The following is a 22,164-nucleotide window of genomic DNA, read 5'->3' as shown; positions in this document are numbered from 1 at the left end:
TTTACCTATTTTACACAGAAGTATCCCAAAAATTACAACAGTTTTGTGACAATATAAATAATTGAACCCAAACCTAAAATAAAAAATAACCAACGTGAATATGTGAATGTGCACCTCATCTATAATAATTAGACCGCACTAAGACTAATAATAATAAATAATACAATCATTCCACATAGTAATAACGCTATGTATCTCGGAATGAATCTTGAGGCAAAACTTAGAAAGACCACGTTAAAGGGAGGTTATAACTGGAATTAAAATAAAGAAAAATATATTAGTTTTTTGGAAGAATATCATAACTTTCAGTATATAATAAATACATACAATTTTTTCAGAACAAACTCCTAAGAAGCATAGTAACTGCACCCACAATTAATTACTTACTTGCAACAAGACCTTCACATAACGACTGTTACCTAGGAAGTGAAGAGAATCTCAGAAAACCTCGAGGAAAGACCCCATTCTCATGTTAATATCGAACTATTGCAAGTCTTGCATAACACCAGAACAGAATAAAGACTTAAAAGAATCAACTAGACCTTCACGCAACGACTGTTAATCAAGAAGTGAAGAGAATCTCAGAGAACCCCGAGGAAAGACCCCATTCTCATGTTAATATCGAACTATTGCAAGTCTTGGATAACACCAGAACAGAATAAAGACTTAAAAGAATCAAACCATTCGACCTTCCCTAATAAACTGTAGTGACACGCAATTAATTTAATAATCAGCAGAATTAGTACATACATATTATTAGAGTAAAGACAAATTGTAGGTTAGTCGATAAAGACTAGTAATAATTTAATAAATAATTATAAAAAATCCACTAAAACACATTTACCTGAATCCAAATTTGTTTTTAAAAGAGTACAGAATATTTAATGAAATTAGTAAAAAATTGTTTTTAACATTAAAATGGAACCGACTTCAAAAAATTTTATCACCAACTAATCAGTTTGAAGTCGTTACTGGGCCCAAACAATACAAAAATAATAATATAAATTTGGGATATATACACAAAATTAAATTACCAACAAAACAAATTTAATTTGTTCCTTGGCACCGATTTCAAAGTGATTAGTCGGTAATAGTTAAAATTGTATCGTAAATAGATAAATAAGTTTAGGTATGTATTAAGTTAAATTGTGTATATACATTAGAATATAATATATGTGTAGTAGATAGATTAAATAATGTTTTTGTTTATTTTTATGTTTTAATACATCGATTGTTATGTACATATATTATTTTTAAACGTTTTTCGTTTGTGTTAAAAATTTAGGTTTGATTTTTTAAAAATTTTTGGTGACATCCTTATTCATTTCTTGAAGTCGGTTCAAGAAATAAATAAGAAGTTCTTTTTAGTGCTAGACAGTTACTCAATATATTATGTAGTTATTTTATTTAATATTACAATGGGCAGGCCAAGTAAAGATGCAGCCCGTATGAGGAAAAATATGAATAAAGAAACAGTGATTTAAGATAAAGAACGCTTCAGGTCCCGAAGACCGCTACACAGCCTAGATAATTTGACAAATGTCGTAAGTAAACTAGAACATCAAAAAGATTTTGGTCCCTCCAGGAATCGAACCCGTGACCTTCGTTTGGAGCTAAACGCTTTAACCATTACATCATAAAAATGATTGTTGTTAATATTTATTATGCTAGAGTTACTGCTTAAAAAGCAAACAAAATGCCTTTTGCACTGAGCGACTTCTGATTTTCAGTCACACCAGTAATAACATAATAGCGATAACATTATACACAAATATTTCATTATTTTAGATAAAACAAATTGTGAAAAGTTTGTAGGTGTCTTTGAAATATCAGCGTTTCCCTCGTTCTCTCTTCTCCGCATGAGATCCTAACTTCGTTCCTATATGACCACCTCCGAAGTGCACTCTTTAGAATAAAAAAAGAATTTTGAAAATTTGTCCAGAATTGCCGGAGAAATTGGCGAATACACATCAAAAAATATGTATATTCAGCCGCACTTTATTTCATTACTTTAAAAAATGTTTGGCACTGATAGGCCGTAAAAGCAGGTAAAACTATGTAGTCCGTGGCTAGTGTAATGTAACACCTTTCTCCTAAAGAAAACACTACGGGGTGGGAGTGGTCGTTATTCCGCCTTATAGTTCTAATAAAGAAAGAAAGAAGAATAAAAGAAAGACCGTAAAAGCAGGTAAAACTCATCTCCATTTCTATTTTGAGATATCTGATTCGTCACACCTTTCAAAACAGATGGAAATCTCGCATATCACAGTGTAGTCCGTGGCTAGTGCAATGTAACATCTTTTTCCTAAAGGAAACACTACGGGATGGAAGTGGTCGTTATTCCGTCTGATATTTCTAATAAAGAAAGAAAGAAGAATAAAAGGAAGGCCGTAAAAGCAGGTAAAACTCATCTCCATTTCTATTTTGAGATATCTGATTCGTCACACCTTTCAAAACAGATGGAAATCTCGCATATCACAGTGTAGTCCGTAGCTAGTGCAATGTAACATCTTTCTACTAAAGAAAACACTACGGGGAGGAAGTGGTCGTTATTCCGTGTTATAGTTCTAATAAAATTATGTTTTTGTTTACCTGTACCGCAAACCGGGGAGTTGATTTTGAAGATCTTCAAAATAACACTGTTTCTATCCAAATTTCCATGATTTCTCTTTATGGAACTGTTTTCCCAGTTTTAGCAACTCCAGATTTCAAATGTCTACGGTTAAGAAACTGCTTTTGGTGGCCGTTTACTCTGAACTGCAAGCTTCTGTTCAAATTCCAGTAGATTATCTTAATTAATAGCATCTTCCCTCTACCTTTGGTGGCCTTACACCTAGAACTGTGATGCAAGTGCCCGAAATTTACGGACTAGAAACGTTGTCGAAATCTAATTGGAATAATTTGTGGATAGGGGTCTCTGAGCCTCTTCAATTCACGTTTTGTGACTTTGCAGCTTTAGCTGCGACACTTTTGCTCGAACTACCAAGGAACGCTTACCTGCAACGTCAATCTGCCATCTTTTCTTAATGAGGAAAAGAATTAGAATTGAATTAACCCAAAAGAGGTCTTATAATCTACCCAGAATCTTACTGATTGCGCCAGTGATAAAATGGGAAACGGTTTTAAACACAGAAAAAATATTAATTTACATTATGAATTATTGTTATTTAACGGAAAGAAGAGGCGTCTTATTGAACGGCTATACAAAGTGACACTGAGGGTAAAAACAGGTGGAACTGATCCCGGCGTCTACTTTTAGACACAGTTTAACATACTTACGTTTCTAAAACTAAAGGACCAAACAAAGTAAAATTTTTGAAAAATACTCCTCCTAAGTTAGCTGTCAATTTGAATAAAAGAGAAATACCAACTAAAATTTCTATTTGCATTTGCCGATATAATATTGTACCAACATACCCTTAACCGTCCAAAGATCTCATGAAAATAATAATGGATCAATCCATCAATAATCCTCTAATGGTCCACTTGCGTGGTCGGAAAAAAACCACCCTCGCCTGACGCAGTGAAAACGCGATATCGCCAGATTCGGGATGGTTTTATGGCATTTCGGTCTTTTGACGCCCGAATTTCCATCACGGTCATCCCTTTTGTTTGCCGCCGCGATCATTCTCCGGATGTACTAACGCGCTTTCCGCGATTGCCGATTCTAGACGAGTAATGAGGCTTTTTTTGTTCTTTTAATTAAGCACCGACCATTTTCTACAAATACAGCAAACGTGAATACATAACAATGCTATTATCAATGTTTGCATGGTAAGGAAAGAACAATTACAGTAAAATGCTTTTTTTACATGACGCGAATATATTATAACTAAAATTTATGAGGTATTTTATCATAAATGTATATCATAAATATCATAACAGTGATTATTTTAATAATTTGTTAGTCTATTAGTACATTATGCACTAGTTATTGCAAGAAGTAATTGCTACAGAGCCATTTAAATTATTGAGAAAGTAATAAAATGGATAGCTCTTGTTTTAGCCGAGATAACTTCATCTTGTATCTCTAATTTCAGTTTGACGTACGAGGGAAAGGTCAAAAATGCTCGGCCTGACAATATAAGACTGCAACTTGAACACGCTTGGTCTGACTAATCAGAATTAATACAACCATTTAAAGAAAATAATGACGAAAATAATTTGCGAGGGATATTTATCTGCTGAAGAGAAGCTGATGAAGATCGTATTTACTGGAAAATGTTACCAGATAAAACATATGCTGCATCATTCTGCAAATCTGCTCCCGGTATAAAACCGGAAAAGCCAAATAACGTTTCTAAATAGTACTAAAGGTAATGATTCCTGTAAGATAAAACCAATGATAAGAGGACTAACAATACATTCGCCCTCCCATTCGGTGATTATGATTGTTCAAAAATCGTTTGGTATCATAATCAGTATAATTTTGACGTGGTTTGAAAAGGGCCTGTTCGGTTTTATGATAATGATTTTGTAATCGGAAATATTCTGTTCATAATTTATAGCTACATATATATTTAACTTCTAAGTCAAAAATGTTCTAACGGAAAAGAGCTTTTCAAAAAAAAATGTTACTGTTGGATAATGCATCTAATCATTTTCCAGAACAGCAACTGAGTGGGCGAGAATTAGAAGATGGGCTAAATTTTGTCATGTATCTGCAACTGATCGTAACTCCATTAGTCCAACCAATGGATCAGAACATAATAAGACTTGCCAAGTTTCTACTTTCATTTGTGCTTTCAAAGAATTCTGAAAACATATCTGAAATCTCTTTAAATTTACTTATGGTTTGGAATGTTCTTAATTAAAAAACTATACAAAAATGTAATTAGAGAACAAGAGCGGTTCAACGTGGATATTCTTGTCACTGCACCCTCGAAAAGGAACAAGATAATGAAGGCCTCTTTTTGCCCGTAAATTCCGTTAGAGGGCTAAATAGTGACGATGTTAAATATTATAAGTTGCTGAAATTTATTTCAAAATGTTTTTTAGCCTGTTGCTGTTGCGCTGAATATTAGTTTGGGTACTCTGACTAACATCGCTTACAAAATGAAGAACAATATGTTATATTCAACCAAAAAAGCATGTGTACATATGAAGTGGGTGACAAACTTTGACCATCTTGAGATTGGCTCTCTTTGAGATCAAATATACGAAATGTGTAAAAACAGTGAGTACATAAACTATTTTATCTATATAAACATAATTTAATGAAATTTTTTCAGAGAAATTTGTTAATCTGTAAAGTATAGATAAAAGAGTTAGGAACATGCAGCTTTTCGAGGGATGTAAGATATCCCTTCTTACATTCTTATGGTGTATAGGATTTAAATGGTGTAAAGATAACACTCAAAAGCGTCTAACAGAACTTCCAGGCATTGCCTTAAAAACAACAACGTACAACAAAATCAAAGAAGATAAATTACTTGATTTTATGTATCTTGGATATTTCAAAATGGTTCAGTAACTCTTAGTAAGACAGTAACAAAAAAAGTGTAAAGACAACAAAAATTGATGGCAGAAGGTAAAAGTTACAATAGCATTTGATTAGGTTTTGTTGGTCATAATATTTATTAATAATGAACATATTATACATATATATATATATATATATATATATATATATATACATATATATAGTATATATGTTTTTCTCCAAGTCCAAGGGCCACTACCATGGAGAAATGAACCATAACTTGTTTTTGTTATGGTTTGAATATCGATTGTTAAAGGACCATGACTAAATATTAATAGCTGGAACCACCAGCTATTAATATGGACAATGCATCCAATCATAGCACACTGGTGAAAAAAAATCGCAACAGTAGCATCAACAAAAGCTGTCATGAAGGAATGGCTTTTAAAACATGAATTAAGTTTCAAGGAGACTGTGTTAAAAACTGAACTATTTAACATTGTTACTAATTAAATATAAATGAAATGTTTCATTGCGTTTTTTTACAATTAATTTTTTTAGAAATAAGCCCGAAAGAAGATATATAGTAGATTAGATGGTTGAACAATATGGTCACATAGAATTGCGACTTCCTCCCTGTCACTGAATATTCAATCAAATCGAATTGATATGGGGGTTAGCAAAGAATTATTATAACAGACATGCTGGTCGAGAAGGATATTCTATCTATTTGGATATTTGGAAGGAAGCATTGTCAACCATAACACTTTCGGTTTGTATTAATTTGATAAGACATATAGAGGCAGAGATTAATAAATTTTGGAATCGTGAAAATGTTTTAGACAGATTGGAAATTAACAGTTTAGTGATTGACTTGGACAGTGACTCGGAAATTGAAAGTAACTAAAGGAAACTTTTACGATATGTGATAATGCTGTGCAATGTTGGAAATTCCTGAGACGAGTGATGAGAGTGGAAACAACTAAAGGTATGCACATAATTAATAGAGTATAACTAAAGAAAATGGTATTGTAGGGTGTAAAAGATTTGTGTGCATAGATATGATTGTAATTGTTCAGAATTAAACATGAGTATTATGTTAGAATGTATGAGGAGGGGATGAATACTAACAGTTTTTAGATATGGTAAATGCATTAGGCACAATTCAGTGATTATGAAATTAGTGTACACTGATGGTAGCAGAAGAAATAAGAAATACAGTGATATCAAGATGACTTGACAAGAACACACAATCGAAGGAACCAAGAACTAAACTTAAAAAGGTAAACATGCTCTCTAATCAAAGTAAAATACATTACATTGATATATAATTGTTAATTAGATGGATCAGGACTCAAGGGAAATACCACTACATAAAAAACGCGACTAGAACTCTACCTTCTGGGTGGTGTGGAAAAGATTTCAATGTAAATATAATAAAACAACTCTGACCTATAAAGTATTATACATGTGTTCTTAATTGTAGTTTTAAATCCTTCGATAATATAGGCATTAGATGTACTATAATGTTAAAATAAATTATATATGTTTGATGAAATTTTTGTTTAATTATTTTATTTAGATTAGAATTTTGTTTTATGTCAAAGCCAAACTGAACTAAAACTCAGGGTTGATGCGACAACATTGCGACGTTTTGACGTCACAAGTTTAGATGACGTATCTACAAAATAACTTTGAATAGACTATAAATATATATTATTAATCGTTTCTTTTAATAAAACGTTAATTATATAAATCACTTAAATCATGTTCATTATTATAAAAATATCGATAATGTAACCTAAAATTGGTTTGAATAAGTTCATATTATATTAATTTTACACTTGCTGTGTATTACTAACACGTCAGCGTTACAATATGATTAAAGCAAATTGAAATGATTGTCAACAGACATATGGATAGAAATTTCAACGACGAAAGCAAACAGAATAATTTGTCGGTCCTCGGATCGTCTCAACTACATTATTAGGTGAAAATCCGGGACGCCCACGTCGTCTAATTGATTGCCGGCAAATTCAATCATTGTCAAAGGAGCATTTTCGTCGCAATTAGGGCACTTTCCTTCGCGACATCGAAATTGATAAGATCTCCGAACCAGTTAATGTAATTACTTCACCTTTTAGCTCGCGTACAGTGTAGCAGCGCGCCTAGGCGCCGTCCTCTAATAGCTCCGAATTTATTCAGACTTTTCTCCAGGAAAGTTGGACGCAAAAATTAAAAGCTTGTTACTGTCTTGGCGCCCCGCCATCCGGCGAGTCCCGCGTCTTCGCGAAAGTTTTATCAGTTTTTGCTAATTAGCTGATGGCTTTCTGGCGGGCGAGGAGCTTATTACGTCAGAACTAGTTTCTTCTTGCTCGTTAAAATCGCCTAAACAGCTGCGAGTCGTTGCCAGAAAGACGGTTATTTATTACATAATTTATATATACCTTAATTTTTTTTATAATAGCTCAACAACTTTGTTTCTGTACTTTTTTAAACTTAAGTATTTAGTGTAAAAATCTGGTTATAAATCTGTTATTGAAAATGGAGCCCATTAGTAGAGTTAATGTTTTTACTCCATTTTTGGTTACGTTTTGCTGGAAAAAATCATTAATTAATTAATGAATGAAGTCTTGGCCGATTACGCCATCGGCTTTGATCGAAACTAGTCACGGTCAAAGGGAGCAATATCTGGAGCATGAGGTGACCCAATTTAATAGTATCTTGGTAGACTTTCACGGATTTAGCAATATGTCACTAAATCATTTAATTAATTCCTCGTAATACGGTTTGTGTTTCGTTGTTCCTGAAGCATAAAAGTAATAGTTACGCCCATTGACTAATAGAGGTGTCACTGACTAACAACTAAGAATATCCCAAAAATTATTACCCTTAAAACCAAAAACAGCCTTACAATCATTATAATTATTTAGACGATTTGCTAAAAAAAGTTTTGTAAAGCTATTCTTTAACGGAAAAGATCTAATGCTACCCAGAACTATGAATTCAGAAGGATTGGCTAGTGCAGATTGGCCTCATTTTTGCGATAAATGTCACATTATTTTCCTGTACTAATAATCCGAAGAACTCGAACTTCTGTGTTTGCTGTAAGTGGTTACGGTTGAGATTTACATTAGCAAGAAATGTGTCAGTTGTCAATACTTTGAATTTTCTTTATTAATTCTCAAGCCATATGGTGTTGCAGTAAATATCTGTATCAATGAATGGAAGGTTACTATCCCCTATCATCAGATAGATCAGAAAAGCTCCTAGCATTATATTATTGAACGTCGTATTGGTTTTTAAAATTTGGTTTTTAAAAATTGGTTTGAAAAATGATATCGTCTAAATTGTGACCGCGATTCGCTATGAAACTTTCGGCTCTTTTAAAGGCATTATTCTGACACATACTGCAACATCTGAATCTGAATTTCTTCAATTTTGTGACGAATATTGTCTTTAAGATGTTTAATAGCTTTGAGCTTAAACACATAAACTTTTGATAAAAAAAACATAAGAAAAACAATATGTTAAATCCGGAGATCTGGCTGACCATGCTAAATCGCCACTTCGCGAAATTAGTCTTCGTGAAAAAAAGTTATTCAATAATTGAATTGCTGAACGAGCTGTGTGTGCTGTGATCTCATCTTGCTGAAACCACATGCCCTCTAGTCCTCATGTCTTGGTACCGTTCAGCAGTAACAGTAACTACAACATCTTGGTCATTTTCAAAAAAATAGGGACCAATGATGTTTGCAGCATGAATACCACACCATACAGTTGTTTTTAGTGGATGCAATGATGTTTCATAAATTAATACAGAATTCTGTGTTCCCCAAAACCGACTGTTGTGTTTATTGACGTGGCCGCTGAGAAGAAAATGGGCTTCATCGCTCATTATCAATTTAGACGAAAAATGTTTATTTTCACCAGACTGCCTTCAGACACTATTTCTGCTCGTTCTTCTACTTCTTCTGCATATATCCATAATAGCATTTGGACGCCTACACAACGCAATAGTTAAAGCGAAACTGAGCTAAACACGTTTGCTTACCGAATCTGTTCAGTGCAAAAGCCGTATAAATATTGCAGGCAACTGTTTCTATGGTGTAATGATTAAAGCGTTCAGCTTATACGCGGAGATCACGGATTCGATTTTCGGCGGGGGAACGACTTTTTATTTGAAGTCGGTGCCGACAACACAAAAACAATAATATAATTTTGTGTCATATATACAAAATTAAATTACGAACAAAACAAAATTTGATACATGTACCGACTTCAGACTGATCGGTTGGTAGTAGTTAAGAGAATATTACAAATAGATAAATAAGGTTAGGTAGATATTAAACGATTTGTGTATATAGTATTATGTATAGATTATGTATAGATGTAAAAATATTATTCTAATGTAAGTATTTACTATTGGGGTAATATTTGAGATTATTTCTCAATTGTTTTGTTTATTGTGTATTTGAGTCCCTGATTATGAAAACTATGTTATTTTTTTTAATTACCAAATAATGAGATTATAATTAATATTATTTCATGGGTCTAGCCATACAAGTATGTATGAAGTCAGCACATATTCTTACAAGATTAGATTGCTAACTAGACAGAAGCAAAATGGGGTTTTAAATGAACCCACTGAGCATATATTGATGTTCATTCCAGAATGGCCATATCTTGTCAAGAGGCAAAGGAAAATATTAATAGTAATAAAAAATTCCTTCAAGTGTCAATCAAAGATCATTTACTACAAAAAGCCAATATCTAATCCCTTGTTCCTTGTATATCAAAGTTCGAAGGTAAAGTATAAACCTTATAATTTTTTACAGCCTGTGTGTATTATGTTGTTATAAGTGAAGTCAATTAAAGTAAAGGAATCTAAGCAGATCTCACTTTACGAATTCATAGGAGAACTTAATATTTTAAAGCATATTTAATTGCATGGCATTGAAATATTTCTTTGTGTTGTATTTACAATCAAACATGAAAATTTAACATTTTGGTAGCGCTGTAAAGTACATTTGCATCTATATGCTCAAATTATCATCCTAACATCTTGTGTACCGATTTTTAATTGTAATATATAGGAAAGAAGTTCATTAAATGCACAAGGAAACAAAATGCATTAAATGCACAGGAACACTTGGCTGTTGCTTGTGTATTAAAGCAAGAACCGCAGAACAATAGAAATAAATTAGTTAATAAGTTAAATTGCATTAATCATATCCAATGAAATATATAATGAAAGAAAATCTATGACATAGCAAGTTGTGGGTGGAACAGCTGGGGACCGAACAATGGGTAATATTTTCGCTAACAATAAAAGAAATGCACATAAAGCACGTCAAAAAGGTCCTTTACCTGTGTTGTGGGTTTGCTATATTGATTCTCTAAAATAGAGATTGGAGCCGTGAGTGAACCTGACAATTGGCCGCGAAGTGACTGTGCCCAGAAATTGATCAAAAAAGATGGAACAGCGGATCGAAGGAAATTTTGTTCCTGTACTGCCTCCGAAATAGTTAAAAATAAACTCAGAGTAGTATTTTAATTTTTCTGCTTACGTTATATCTATTTTTTTAAGTAAGCGAGTTCTAGATTGGCAGTGTGCGGCCATATATAAATTTCAATAGCTCTCTATTATTTTATTAGCGCTATTACGTTTTCCACCTATATATTTGTGTGCGATAGTCCTCTATTATTAAAATTGAATTCGCTCCAAAGAACTCCTAAATTATGGGACAAATATTTAATTAGGTTAACGATAGCCCTCCATTTGTAATTCATATTTTTGTCCCTACTATAATATTTAGTCGTTGTTTTGAATATTTAATTGGATTTTCCGTTTCGAATAGCTGCCGATTTTTAACATTATTATTCTGCTATTCAAGATATCATTCCTTTGGGAAATATTAGGAAGTGATCTATTATAATCTTTTTGTCTTAATAAATTAATTTATAGCTTTCGTTCTTTGGAAATTTAATAATGATACTTGAGTATATAAATTTGAAATAATTTTTAATAACTAGCGTTCATTGTTTTATAAATGGTTTATATAACGCTTGAAAATTGTTTTTAAAGTTTTTGTTATTTTTCATTTATTTCATTTTGTTTTATTTTCAAAAAAATATGTATAGTATTGGGAAAGGTAATTTAGGTTTTTCCTAATTGACGGCTCTAAAGTCTCGTATCTCTTGAAATATTTATTCAATCAAGCTATAGCGAGGTTGTAAAGTCTATAGAATATTCTATATCCAAATATATCATAATTAGTTTAGTCAGTTTAGAGCTGTTGTACTTTGAAAAGTCATCGGTTCATTTTTGTAATATTCTGCTTTTTTTAATAAGATGTGTTTTACCTTTTTTCACTGTTAGTGATTACGAATAATTGAGTAAATTCCAGTATCAGTATAAATTTGCAAATTTTATTACGGAAATTTTGACGTTAATATTAATTTAGACTTAGCTGACTGATCGTTGGAAAAGTCAGAGCACTTAATATACACGCAATGTCTATTTATTATTAACTTACTTTTGAAACCTCTGAAATTCTTCTCGGAGTAGATTTATAGACTATCTGAATATTTTCCAATAGATTTTGTCGCGTTCTTATACTAAATAATCCGCCAATAGCTAATCTGACCAGTGTTGTAAATGAAAAGCAGCTGTCTTTAGCATCATGATATTGCCGCCCAAATCATAACAGAATCTTCCCCATGTTTGACTGCAGGAAGTAGGTAGTCCGGATAGTAGGCTTCTTCTGGTATTAGGTTTGAATCATGTCACATAGTTTTAGTCATCAAGTGTACATTATAAAATTTTGATCGTTGTACCATTTTTTTCGCATGTAAACTGAGCAATACATAAACGTCGCATTATTAACATGGTAGCAGTTGGCAATATGCAATAAAATGTACTATATTGAATGTGGTTTATAAAATCTTGTGCCACTGAACTGCCTTCTACAAAATTACATAAGCAATGGAATAGTAACGATAATTATCTGGGAGTTACCTTTAGTTTTATAGGATATACGAACAGAACGGATTTTTGGCACTCTTAACGATTGTTTATACCAGCAAATGGGCTTATATTTACACGTACTGTTTGTTGATGTGGGTATAATACCGCAAAATAAAGAAATGATAGAGTACGTAATTGCTTGACAAGCATATAAGCAATTATTAAGTGTTGCAAATAATTTGTAGGGTTTTCTTAATTTCTTTCGTCATCATTGTCACCATAATCATTATATTCGGCACTACGAGAGATTCCACTTCTCAACCAATACGCTTCTAAGTGTGCCACAGGATTTAGAACATACTTCATTAAATCTCTGTAACTGTTCTGGCCTTGAACAATATTAGTCGCCTAATTTTTCAGATCACTTTCTATGATTCCCATCCACGTATTTTTCGAAACCGTGCCCGCAGCTTAACTGTACACTGAATGTCGGATTTTAAACGAAGTTATTCATTTGTAATACGACCTCGGAGAGAAACTTGTAGAGATTACCTTAAGGTGATGCCATTTGAATGACCTCAAGTTTACAGATATCAGACTTTATCAAGTCTTGAGACCATACACAAGGGTAAGTTATGCATTCAAAAAAGACGTAAATTGGTCTTGATTGTAATATTTTCTCTCTTCCACATTATCCGATTCATTGTGTTACTTAATCCGGAGTCTGCACAGTCTACCAGTTGTTAATATTTTTAGTTTCTTCTTCATTAATTTTCAAGCCATATCTCTCTGCAATGCAAGCTATATAATTAAGAACGCTGAACGTTTGAACATCTGTATCAGCGAATACAGCATTATCGTATCAAACATCAAAGAATTTGTAGCTTCATATTGAACGCAATGTCTTTTTTAACTGTTCTCCTAATTCCGTTCTTTTGCATCCTTTAGTTAATGACTGAGTCAAAATATTCAATAAAAATATTCAATTATATAATATATAAACTGCTCTCACCACGCTAGAGCATGATTCACAGATATTTCTACTAAAATACTACGATGTTTTTCATATTAACACGGTGATGAAACACCCTCTCATAAATATAAACGGACAGTCAATGTAATGTAAAATAATTTTATTGATCAATAATATATACAAAACTAAACATTCAACATTTTTCAATGTAGTTGCCTTCGTGCTCTACACACCATTACCATTTGGAAGCTTGAAGGTTCCTTCTTTATAAAAACATTGATAGTGAGTTGTCAGCCAATTGCGTACATAATCCTCTACTTCTTTATTGCTTTCAAATTTTTTGCCTTCGAGTGATTCGTACCAAAGGGCACACAAAAAATACAATCACAAGGTGACAAGTCAGGACTATAAGGAGGTGTTCCAAGGTTTCTCAGCGTATATCTTCAAATTTATTCCTTTTCAAATCAGGGATGTGCGGCCTGGCGTTGGCATGAAGAACAATGACGTCTCGAATGAGCATACCCCGTCATTTACTTCGATACGCGAATTATGTCGATTGTAACTACTCAGAATAGTAAAGTAACAATTAAATGAATAATTTAACTAATACATAAAAGGAAGTGAAATTGAAATTGTATAAAATTGATACGTATGATGACGAGAATTATAAAATGAATCGTATGTCTGGTTTGGCTAATGCCGATTTCGTCCTCATATCGAATTGCTGGTTATACAAACGACTATATAAGAACTCTACTATTCCCTTTGTTTATCTGCTCCTGTTTTATCTATTTTTTGACAATTAACTATTCTGTATCTGTTCTTGATTATAGTTGTTCTTATTCTGATTTATATTCTGATAGTGCATGGTGTTTTATCGCTGAAGCTTCTCCCTCGGATTCTGAGAAGCCTAGTTCATGAAACCCTTTTCTGCATCCAGATTCATTCAGAATTTTGGGGAGAGAAAGTCTTTTTCAGCTGGGAACTTCTTACGCGGGTGTAACACGTCCGTTACAGATTATTTATAATGCCGGGACATCGAACCAGGTCCACCTTCTTACACGCTTCGTGTAGACGTAGATCCAGATCTAGTGCCATATACCGGCACCTCCATTATTCGAAGCACTCAATAACGAGCCAGCGCAGTGTAACTTTTTACTAGCTCTGTGTTTGCGGACAAGGCAAGGGATTATATTTGGTGGTATTGGAAACGAGTTGATCATCATTACCGAACCTCGCCAGTCCATTAATTCAACTTTCTACTGTCAACGCACACAACTTTACAACTTCACCTTACACAAATTAGGAGGGAAAAGTATAAGAGGAAGAGAAGTTTTGATGCTTTAACTTTTTGCGTACAGTCAAGACTTTGTCCCATCTGACTACTATGTCTTTAGGTCTCTGCAAAACTGTTTTAATTGCCTAATGTGGGGTTCAGGGGGCTTGGTAAGTGGGCAAGGGAATGGTGATTTAACCAGACAAACTGAAAAAATTACACATTCTGGGCTGCTTGATATTTGTATAAGTAAATTTACTTTTAAAAATATGAAATATGACTTTTTAGCCGACCGATTACATTGTCATTTTTTAACATATCAGAAAATGTAATATGATTGTGAAAATGTGTGTGCTGAATATGACCGATGAGGTAGCACTTTTCAGTTAGTCAGTAAATAAATTTCGTCGGAATTGAACATGAAACTAGCGCAGAGAATTTATAAGATATGCAAAATATGTTCAAATAATATTCCGCCAAATATCCATAATTGAAATTTTGAATTATGCGGACATGCCAGAAAGAAGGGGGGCCATCCAGTTTTTGGTCCACGAGAAATGAGTTCAATTTCATCGCTCGCCAGGTCGATATGGCCACCTTTACCCCATTGCATGCTCTGTTTGCCTCCCTTTTATCTGAAACATCAAGGGTGAATCGAGCTAATCTGTAGAGACCGTTTTGATGGGAATTTCACGTTAAAGAGAAGCGGGAAGGTTGTTTCTACGCGGTTGTGAGCAGACTGAACATCACGAGTTAGCTTGAGTAAGGCATTCTCGAGCTGCTTTGAATTGGTAGTTCTTCCAGTCGGTCTATTTCCTGAATGTTGTGAGTGGGACTTGAGTGATGGCGCAGTTTCCGAGTTTGAGAAAGACCGGAAGATGATCAGAGTCTAGTTCATCAAGAACTCGATCTTCGGAAGGTCGATTTATGTCTTGAAGAATAAAGGAATCAAGGACTCTTGTTGCGCCTTGAGAAGCTGAACTGGGGTGATGGGTGGGTTCATCTGGCAGGGTAAGACCGTAGCCCAGATCTGCACTTAGAACTACGATGGTGTTACCTGCGGTGTTCGTTCTGGAGCACCGCTAGGTGGGGTGGTGGGCGTTGAAGTTGCCACCAATTATATTTGGAAATTTTCCTTCGACAAGTGATCGGTATTCAGTATAGTTGAATGCAGAAGATTTCCTATACAGAAATGTAATCACGAAGGGGCGTTCTTGGATAACGATTTTAATAAAGGTTGTTTCAAAGTTGTTTGCTGATAACGAGGGTAGGAGCTCGTGTTTGACTTCTTTTCTGACGAGAATGGAGGTTCCACCGCCTCGACCCGTATTCAAGATGTTCTTCATCAGAATAATATTTAGTTGAAATGTGCAAAATAGCAATGGATTGGCTTTCTGACTGCTGTAATATAGGCATCAAACCTGACAAAACACCTGCGTGTGATTACGCAAGCAGGCTTAATTTGCCGACGATTAATGATTTTGTTATTGTTTTAGTCCAAAAAAAATTGCAAAATATATGCAGATTACAAGTTCACCGAGTCATCTAATTAACAAAAAAAAATAGAAATATTATTTTTATTATGTATGAACCACAACTTTCTAGAAGCACAAAAGTTATTATTTATAGTTGCATGTTTCGTAGTCCGGCTACGTATACATTGTAACACGTTTTCATTTCGTTTACAAGAGTAAACCATGCACATTTTACGAAGAGGAAAATCCATTTTCGCCAGCGTACAAGCCCGCAATTGCTCTTACAATATTTCATCGTTTAAACGCGTTTTTACCGAACCGTTCGCCCGGTCGTCGCCGCAAACAGCATCCGAAATGCCGTCTTCCTTTGTTCCAGTCCGGAGAACGAACCGACACCGTCGAGTTCGACCAGAAAACAGGAATAAATCGCGCTAAGCTGGGCCGAATAGCGCCGTATTAAAAGACGCAGCAGGTAAAAGGTATAATTCAGAGTAACTAGTTGATTAAGTTTGGAAATCCAGGCACCCGCACAAATCCAAGCCGGGTTGAGCTGGTGAGTGGGGGGGAGGGGAGGTTGGCGGCGGCACCAGCAAAGTTTACCGCCCCAATATAATCCCGACGCCGGTGACAAGACCGGCCAAACTCGAGCACAAGACAAGACAATAACAAGTTCGTCGAGCTTAGCGCGAGTCAGTCTCGTAATCAGCCCGTAATTTACGGGTTTTGGCTTACGGTGGCGGCGCTGATTCCCATCCACACGTTCCTGCCGCTCCTGGTGCTTATCCAATCTGTCGGGGAGCGGGTGAGGGTGTTGGTGCCGGGAGAATCGGAGCTTCGGATGTGGCACAGACAATGGGAGGAGAACGAACGGGGTAGTGGGTCGTTGTTCTTCGGGTGAGGAGGCGGGCGATGTTTCGCGCGTGTAGTTTCGTTTTAATAATCGAGTTTTGCGTGTTCTCTGCTTTATTGTTTCTCGGGGGAGAACGTCAGAGATAATTATGTTGGTTTGCAATCGGCTGTAGGTTTGCGTGCGATGGGAGTAGAAGTTTTTAGGGTGGGCGTCGAAAAAGACGGAACATGTCGGGCGGTGGAACGAGGACTGATTATCTTTGGAGTGTGTCTCGAACCTCGACGCAAAGTAAATAAGACGCCAACATCGCAAATATCCCGAGAACAAACAAGAATCGGTTGACATACCCTTATTAGTTGTAGCCGCCTAATACCTATGTTACGCTCTCTGTTTGAAGAATAAACCATTTGACGGTAACTCATCATCAAGTGTAAATAAAAATGTGGAAACCGTTTATAATATTTGTCAATTAGAGAAACTGTTGAAGAAAGTTGGCGTATTTTTTAGAGCTATCTTAAATTTTAATCATTTACTATAAGGAATGAAAAGACTTATGCATAACTTGCATATATTATGGTCATTACTTTCAGTACAAAAAGTTATTTATTATTATTATCTTCAGGATTCCGAAACTCTGTGCCAGTCAAGCCTTGTTGTATCGATCTGAACAAGTGGTAATCAGAAAGCGCTAAGTCTGTTGCTGTGTGCGGAAAAACTTACACTTCGTGCTACAACACTATATCTTTTATAACACTTAGATTGTGTAGCTGAGCTTGGTCATCCAAGAGTATAACTTTGTTCCTGTTACTCGCTATTGTTGGTCCAAATAGTAACTAGCCGTCTTTCAATTTATTTAACTCACATCTATAGATATCTGCGGTAACATTTTCATTCAGTTTTAGCAAGTTATAATACAGCAAGATTATATGACCATTAATATTTCGCTGCGGTATAGATGTAGCTAGTTCTGCTAGACTAAACCATGAATTGTTTCATTTACGCCACATAAAACTATTTTTTGTTGCCTGACAAGCGATGAATAATGGTTGATAAAAATAACTACTATAGTTTTAATGAGCTTCGGCAGCAGATTTCTTCAAAGTAAACAACAAAAAGTAATTAATGTCGAAAATGTAATTTTACAGGGTACCTGGTTAGCGTCTGTATATACTGAATAACTCAATAATTTAAAGTGCAAAAATAATTATGAATTTTTAACCGACTTCAAAGAAGGAGGTTCTACATTCGACAGTATATTTCTTTTTTTTAATGTACATTGCCGTAAAGCCGATTTCTCTGTCAATTATGGACCGACTTCGAAAGAGTGCATTTCCGAGGTAGTTCCATTGGAACCAAGCCGGGATCTGATTTCAAAGGCACTTACAAAGTTTTCATATATTTTTTTATCTAAAATAATCAGATATTTGTGTATAATGTCATTGCTGAAGTGATGTGACGCAAAATCGGAAATAGTTCAGTGCAAAAGCCAGTTTGCTTTTTAAGCAGTAACCATATCATATGAGACGTCGTAGAAAAATAAGAAGCAACAGTTTCTATGGTGTAACCGTTGGAATGTTAAGCTCACATACGGAGGTCGCAGCTTCTATTCCCAACGGGGACAGCAACTTTTTTTTCTAGTTTGGTTGGAAAATTTGTTAAATTACCTAGACTAGGTAGCGGACCCCTGGGCCCTTATTTACGTTCCTTATTTTCATTGTTTCTTTATTCCTATTTTTCCTCATACGGGCTGTAATTTTTATTGGGCTATCCATTAAAAAACTTAATAAAATATCTGCCTAAATTATTGAGTAAACATCTAACACTAAAAAGAGAAAAATAAAATATGTTCAACAAAAGAATTGAACTGACTTCAAAAAACAAATAAGGAACTGGCTAAAAAGTAAAAAATAATCAAACTTTAATTTTTAACACAAAAAACGTATTAAAATAAAATATGTACATAATAATCGTTGTAATAACTTAGATTAAAGTATGATGAAAATGACTTTTTGATTGGTTTATTTTGGTTTAAAACTTTACTTTTGATTTAGCGCAATGACCTTTTTCTGATTAAAAAACTGGCACTGAGAATGTTCTATGGGATATTCTTTCAAAATCGCTATAGTAGCGTTTAATTGAATATGCGTTACTTGATCACCTAATACAAGTTGCCGAAATTACTTGATCATTATATAGCGTCATTTCACAACCTTACCATTCAACCGATTCATCAAATTTCATAAAATAAATTAATTCATATATTTTTGCAACTATACTACTCCCGTGATTCATCTTTGTTCGATTTTTGCATTTGTTTAAATTTTTAGTTAGATCTCTGAAACTCAAAAAAAATTAGCTCCATGGACTTCATTAATTGTTGAATGAGGAAATTGAAACCACATCCAAAAAGGTCTTAAAGCCATAAATACCGATTTCAATGTCTTATCAAAGTCTAGTAATGTAATATTAATTGACCCAGTGTCAAAAATAATATATTATTTTACACCTTTCGAACATTTTTTATATATCGAATACTCTTTCGTTATATTAATTTCTTAAACTTTTTATAAATTTTAATATCAGTTAAATTTTTAAAAAATAATAAAAATTCATTCAGATCTGTCCATTAAATGAGAGTATTCAGTGATAACAAATAGTATTTATGATCCGCAACTATTATTTTTTTCTAAAAGTTTCCACTACTGCGTCTCTGAGATCCACGAGGAAGTGATTATTAAGTGTTTGAGTAATTGAAGTAAAACTAAATGATTGCACAAGCAGCGTTTGATATTAGGAATACCTCGAGCTTACTCGAAGTTTATTTTGGTTTGCTTTAAAGTTATTAAAATTTTATTCAGAGAAACTGGCCCCGCGCTCAGGTAGAGTGTCTAATTCTCAACAAATACGCTGTTCTTTTCACAGTTCAAAACTTTGCCACAGTTGTCAGTTGCAACTGTTTCGACCTTTCAAATGGCTTTCTATAATCTTGATCCATGTCTTTGGCATATGGAGCCGTTCGGCCTTCAGTCCATGAAATTATATTTGCCACAGAAATCTGTAAGGTATTTGTTTACCTCTCGGCAAATATACCTAAACTATTTTAAGTTGCGTTTCCGCATTTGTCCCTCATCTATACACAAATTAATGTATTAATTTCTTTTGAATAATTTCGAAATATATAAAATTTGCTTTAAGCATCGTTTTAAACCCTTAAGCTTGGGGTCAGATGTCAGACAGTAACAGTCTCCATGTCTCTGTGCCATGCACGAAAATTGGTAATATAAGCGTCACAAATATTATTGTACTGACACATGTATTTATTGCAAAGTATGTGTAGGAATGTTGGTTTGGTCGGTCGGTCGGAATGTGTGGCTGTCGATGCGATTGTTTGTCCGAACACTCACTACTCCGTAGAAGGAATTTGTGGTCGATGGGAGATTGGACAGGATATAAGGTTAGGTAAAGGAAGTACTGTAGTTCCGTGGAAGTGGTAGTGTTAAAATGGGAATGCGAAAAGAAAATAGAGTGAGCCGTCATCGTGGTGGTCTTTTATAGCCGAAATCCACCGGTGTTGCCAACCTTTGAACATGCCGTAGGTGAATGCGTGGTGGCCTAAGGGATCGTAGCGGTCGCTACATATGTATTTGAAATTACTGTAACTTGTAGTAGTGTACTTCCATAGTTCCGCCGACATTTTCAGCTTTTATGAAATATCGTAAAGTTTGCCACTATTAGTTGATTTAAATGATATGACGAAATTTGTTTATTGAGCTGAATGTGTTGATAGTAACTCTCTTATAAATATATGTGAAATTAATAAGCAAATAGCAAATGAATGAATATAGAATATAATAGCAAAAAGGAATGAATATAGAATATAATAGCAAAAAGGGGGCATGGTCATAAATTTATGTTTGTGATAGTTTAATATATGTGATTGTTCTAGGCAAGAGTGCAAAATCCGACAAGGAAAATGACCCCAGTCACGCCGGTAACCAGGCCAGGTAAGACCGGGTGTCTTCTGGGATGATTTCTAAGTTGGTCACTTGCCAGTCAGTAGGCTTAATGCTGGAGACCGTGGTTTGGACCCCACGTTAAACTGTAGGCCCAGTCCAGTTAAACTCCTAGTTGGTAAAAGGAGACATTGGGTTGTTTGCAATATTTTGAATTAGTTTCAGAATCAAATAAGTATAATATTGAAATTCATTGGCTTTAGGATTGCATATTGAGTAATCCAATGTCACTTCATTAATCAATCAGCTTGAAATCTGGACGGTTTATAATAGAAAATTTTTATAACACTTGTGGGCCGTTTTCGATATAAACTTCTCACCACTTGTTTCGGCAAATAAAACGGTTACCATAATCAAGTCGTAAGAATGGAGTTAAGGAACGTTAATATCAGTTCATAAATTATTTAAAAGCCCCTAAAGTGTTTATATCCCGTATAACAGACGACTTACAAGTCCCATTACAACATAATTAAACCCTTATAACACCCAGATAATTTCGCGCTCCTCGACGCCACCTCCTCACTCCCCCCACGCCACTCGATTGACGTTCGCACCTTTTCGAGCGCGTCTTCTTCGTCGCATGTTTACACGCACGCACACGGTCGCACAAACAATTCAGAGACAAAGCGTTGAGGATCTTTTGTTTTGCACTTACCCCCCCATGGAGCTTAATTATGGAGCCGGTGTCTGACTGGTGCGAGAAGTGGAGGGGGGCGGCGACGTGGGGGAGAGGAAACGGAGGGGTATCGAAAGTCTGAAGGCGCCTGAAAATGAAAAAATTCCTCCTTTTGTCCTGTTTTCTTTTTCTCGTTCACTGTAACATTCCATTCGGTGATAATTTGGGGGGGACTGTTTTGTCGGTGGGTATTTGGGCGCAAAATGGGCTTTCCATTGTCGATGTTGACTTTTTTGGGATGGAAGTTAATATAAAGTTTTTAATAGAGAGGTAGGCGTCTAGAAGGTTTGCGGAGATGCACATAGTTCAGGCAATAAAAATATGGATTAAAATATGAAAAAGAAAAATCATTAGATTTAGTTATATAGAGGTTTAGATAAAAATACACATAATTCGGTGTAAGTAGATGTATTAAAAATGTACTTTTTTACAGCTAACAGGTCAATTGAAAAGTTCCGGTCTGTCACATAGATGGCACCACTAGAATTAAATCCATATGGTTTTTATTT

Source organism: Rhynchophorus ferrugineus, unplaced genomic scaffold (assembly GCF_030347505.1).
Source record: "Rhynchophorus ferrugineus isolate W39M unplaced genomic scaffold, kcgeb_rfMv2 rfM1, whole genome shotgun sequence".
Taxonomy (NCBI): Eukaryota; Metazoa; Arthropoda; class Insecta; order Coleoptera; family Curculionidae; genus Rhynchophorus; species Rhynchophorus ferrugineus.
The sequence above is the reverse complement of the archived record's forward strand: the minus strand, read 5'-3'. Positions refer to the sequence as shown.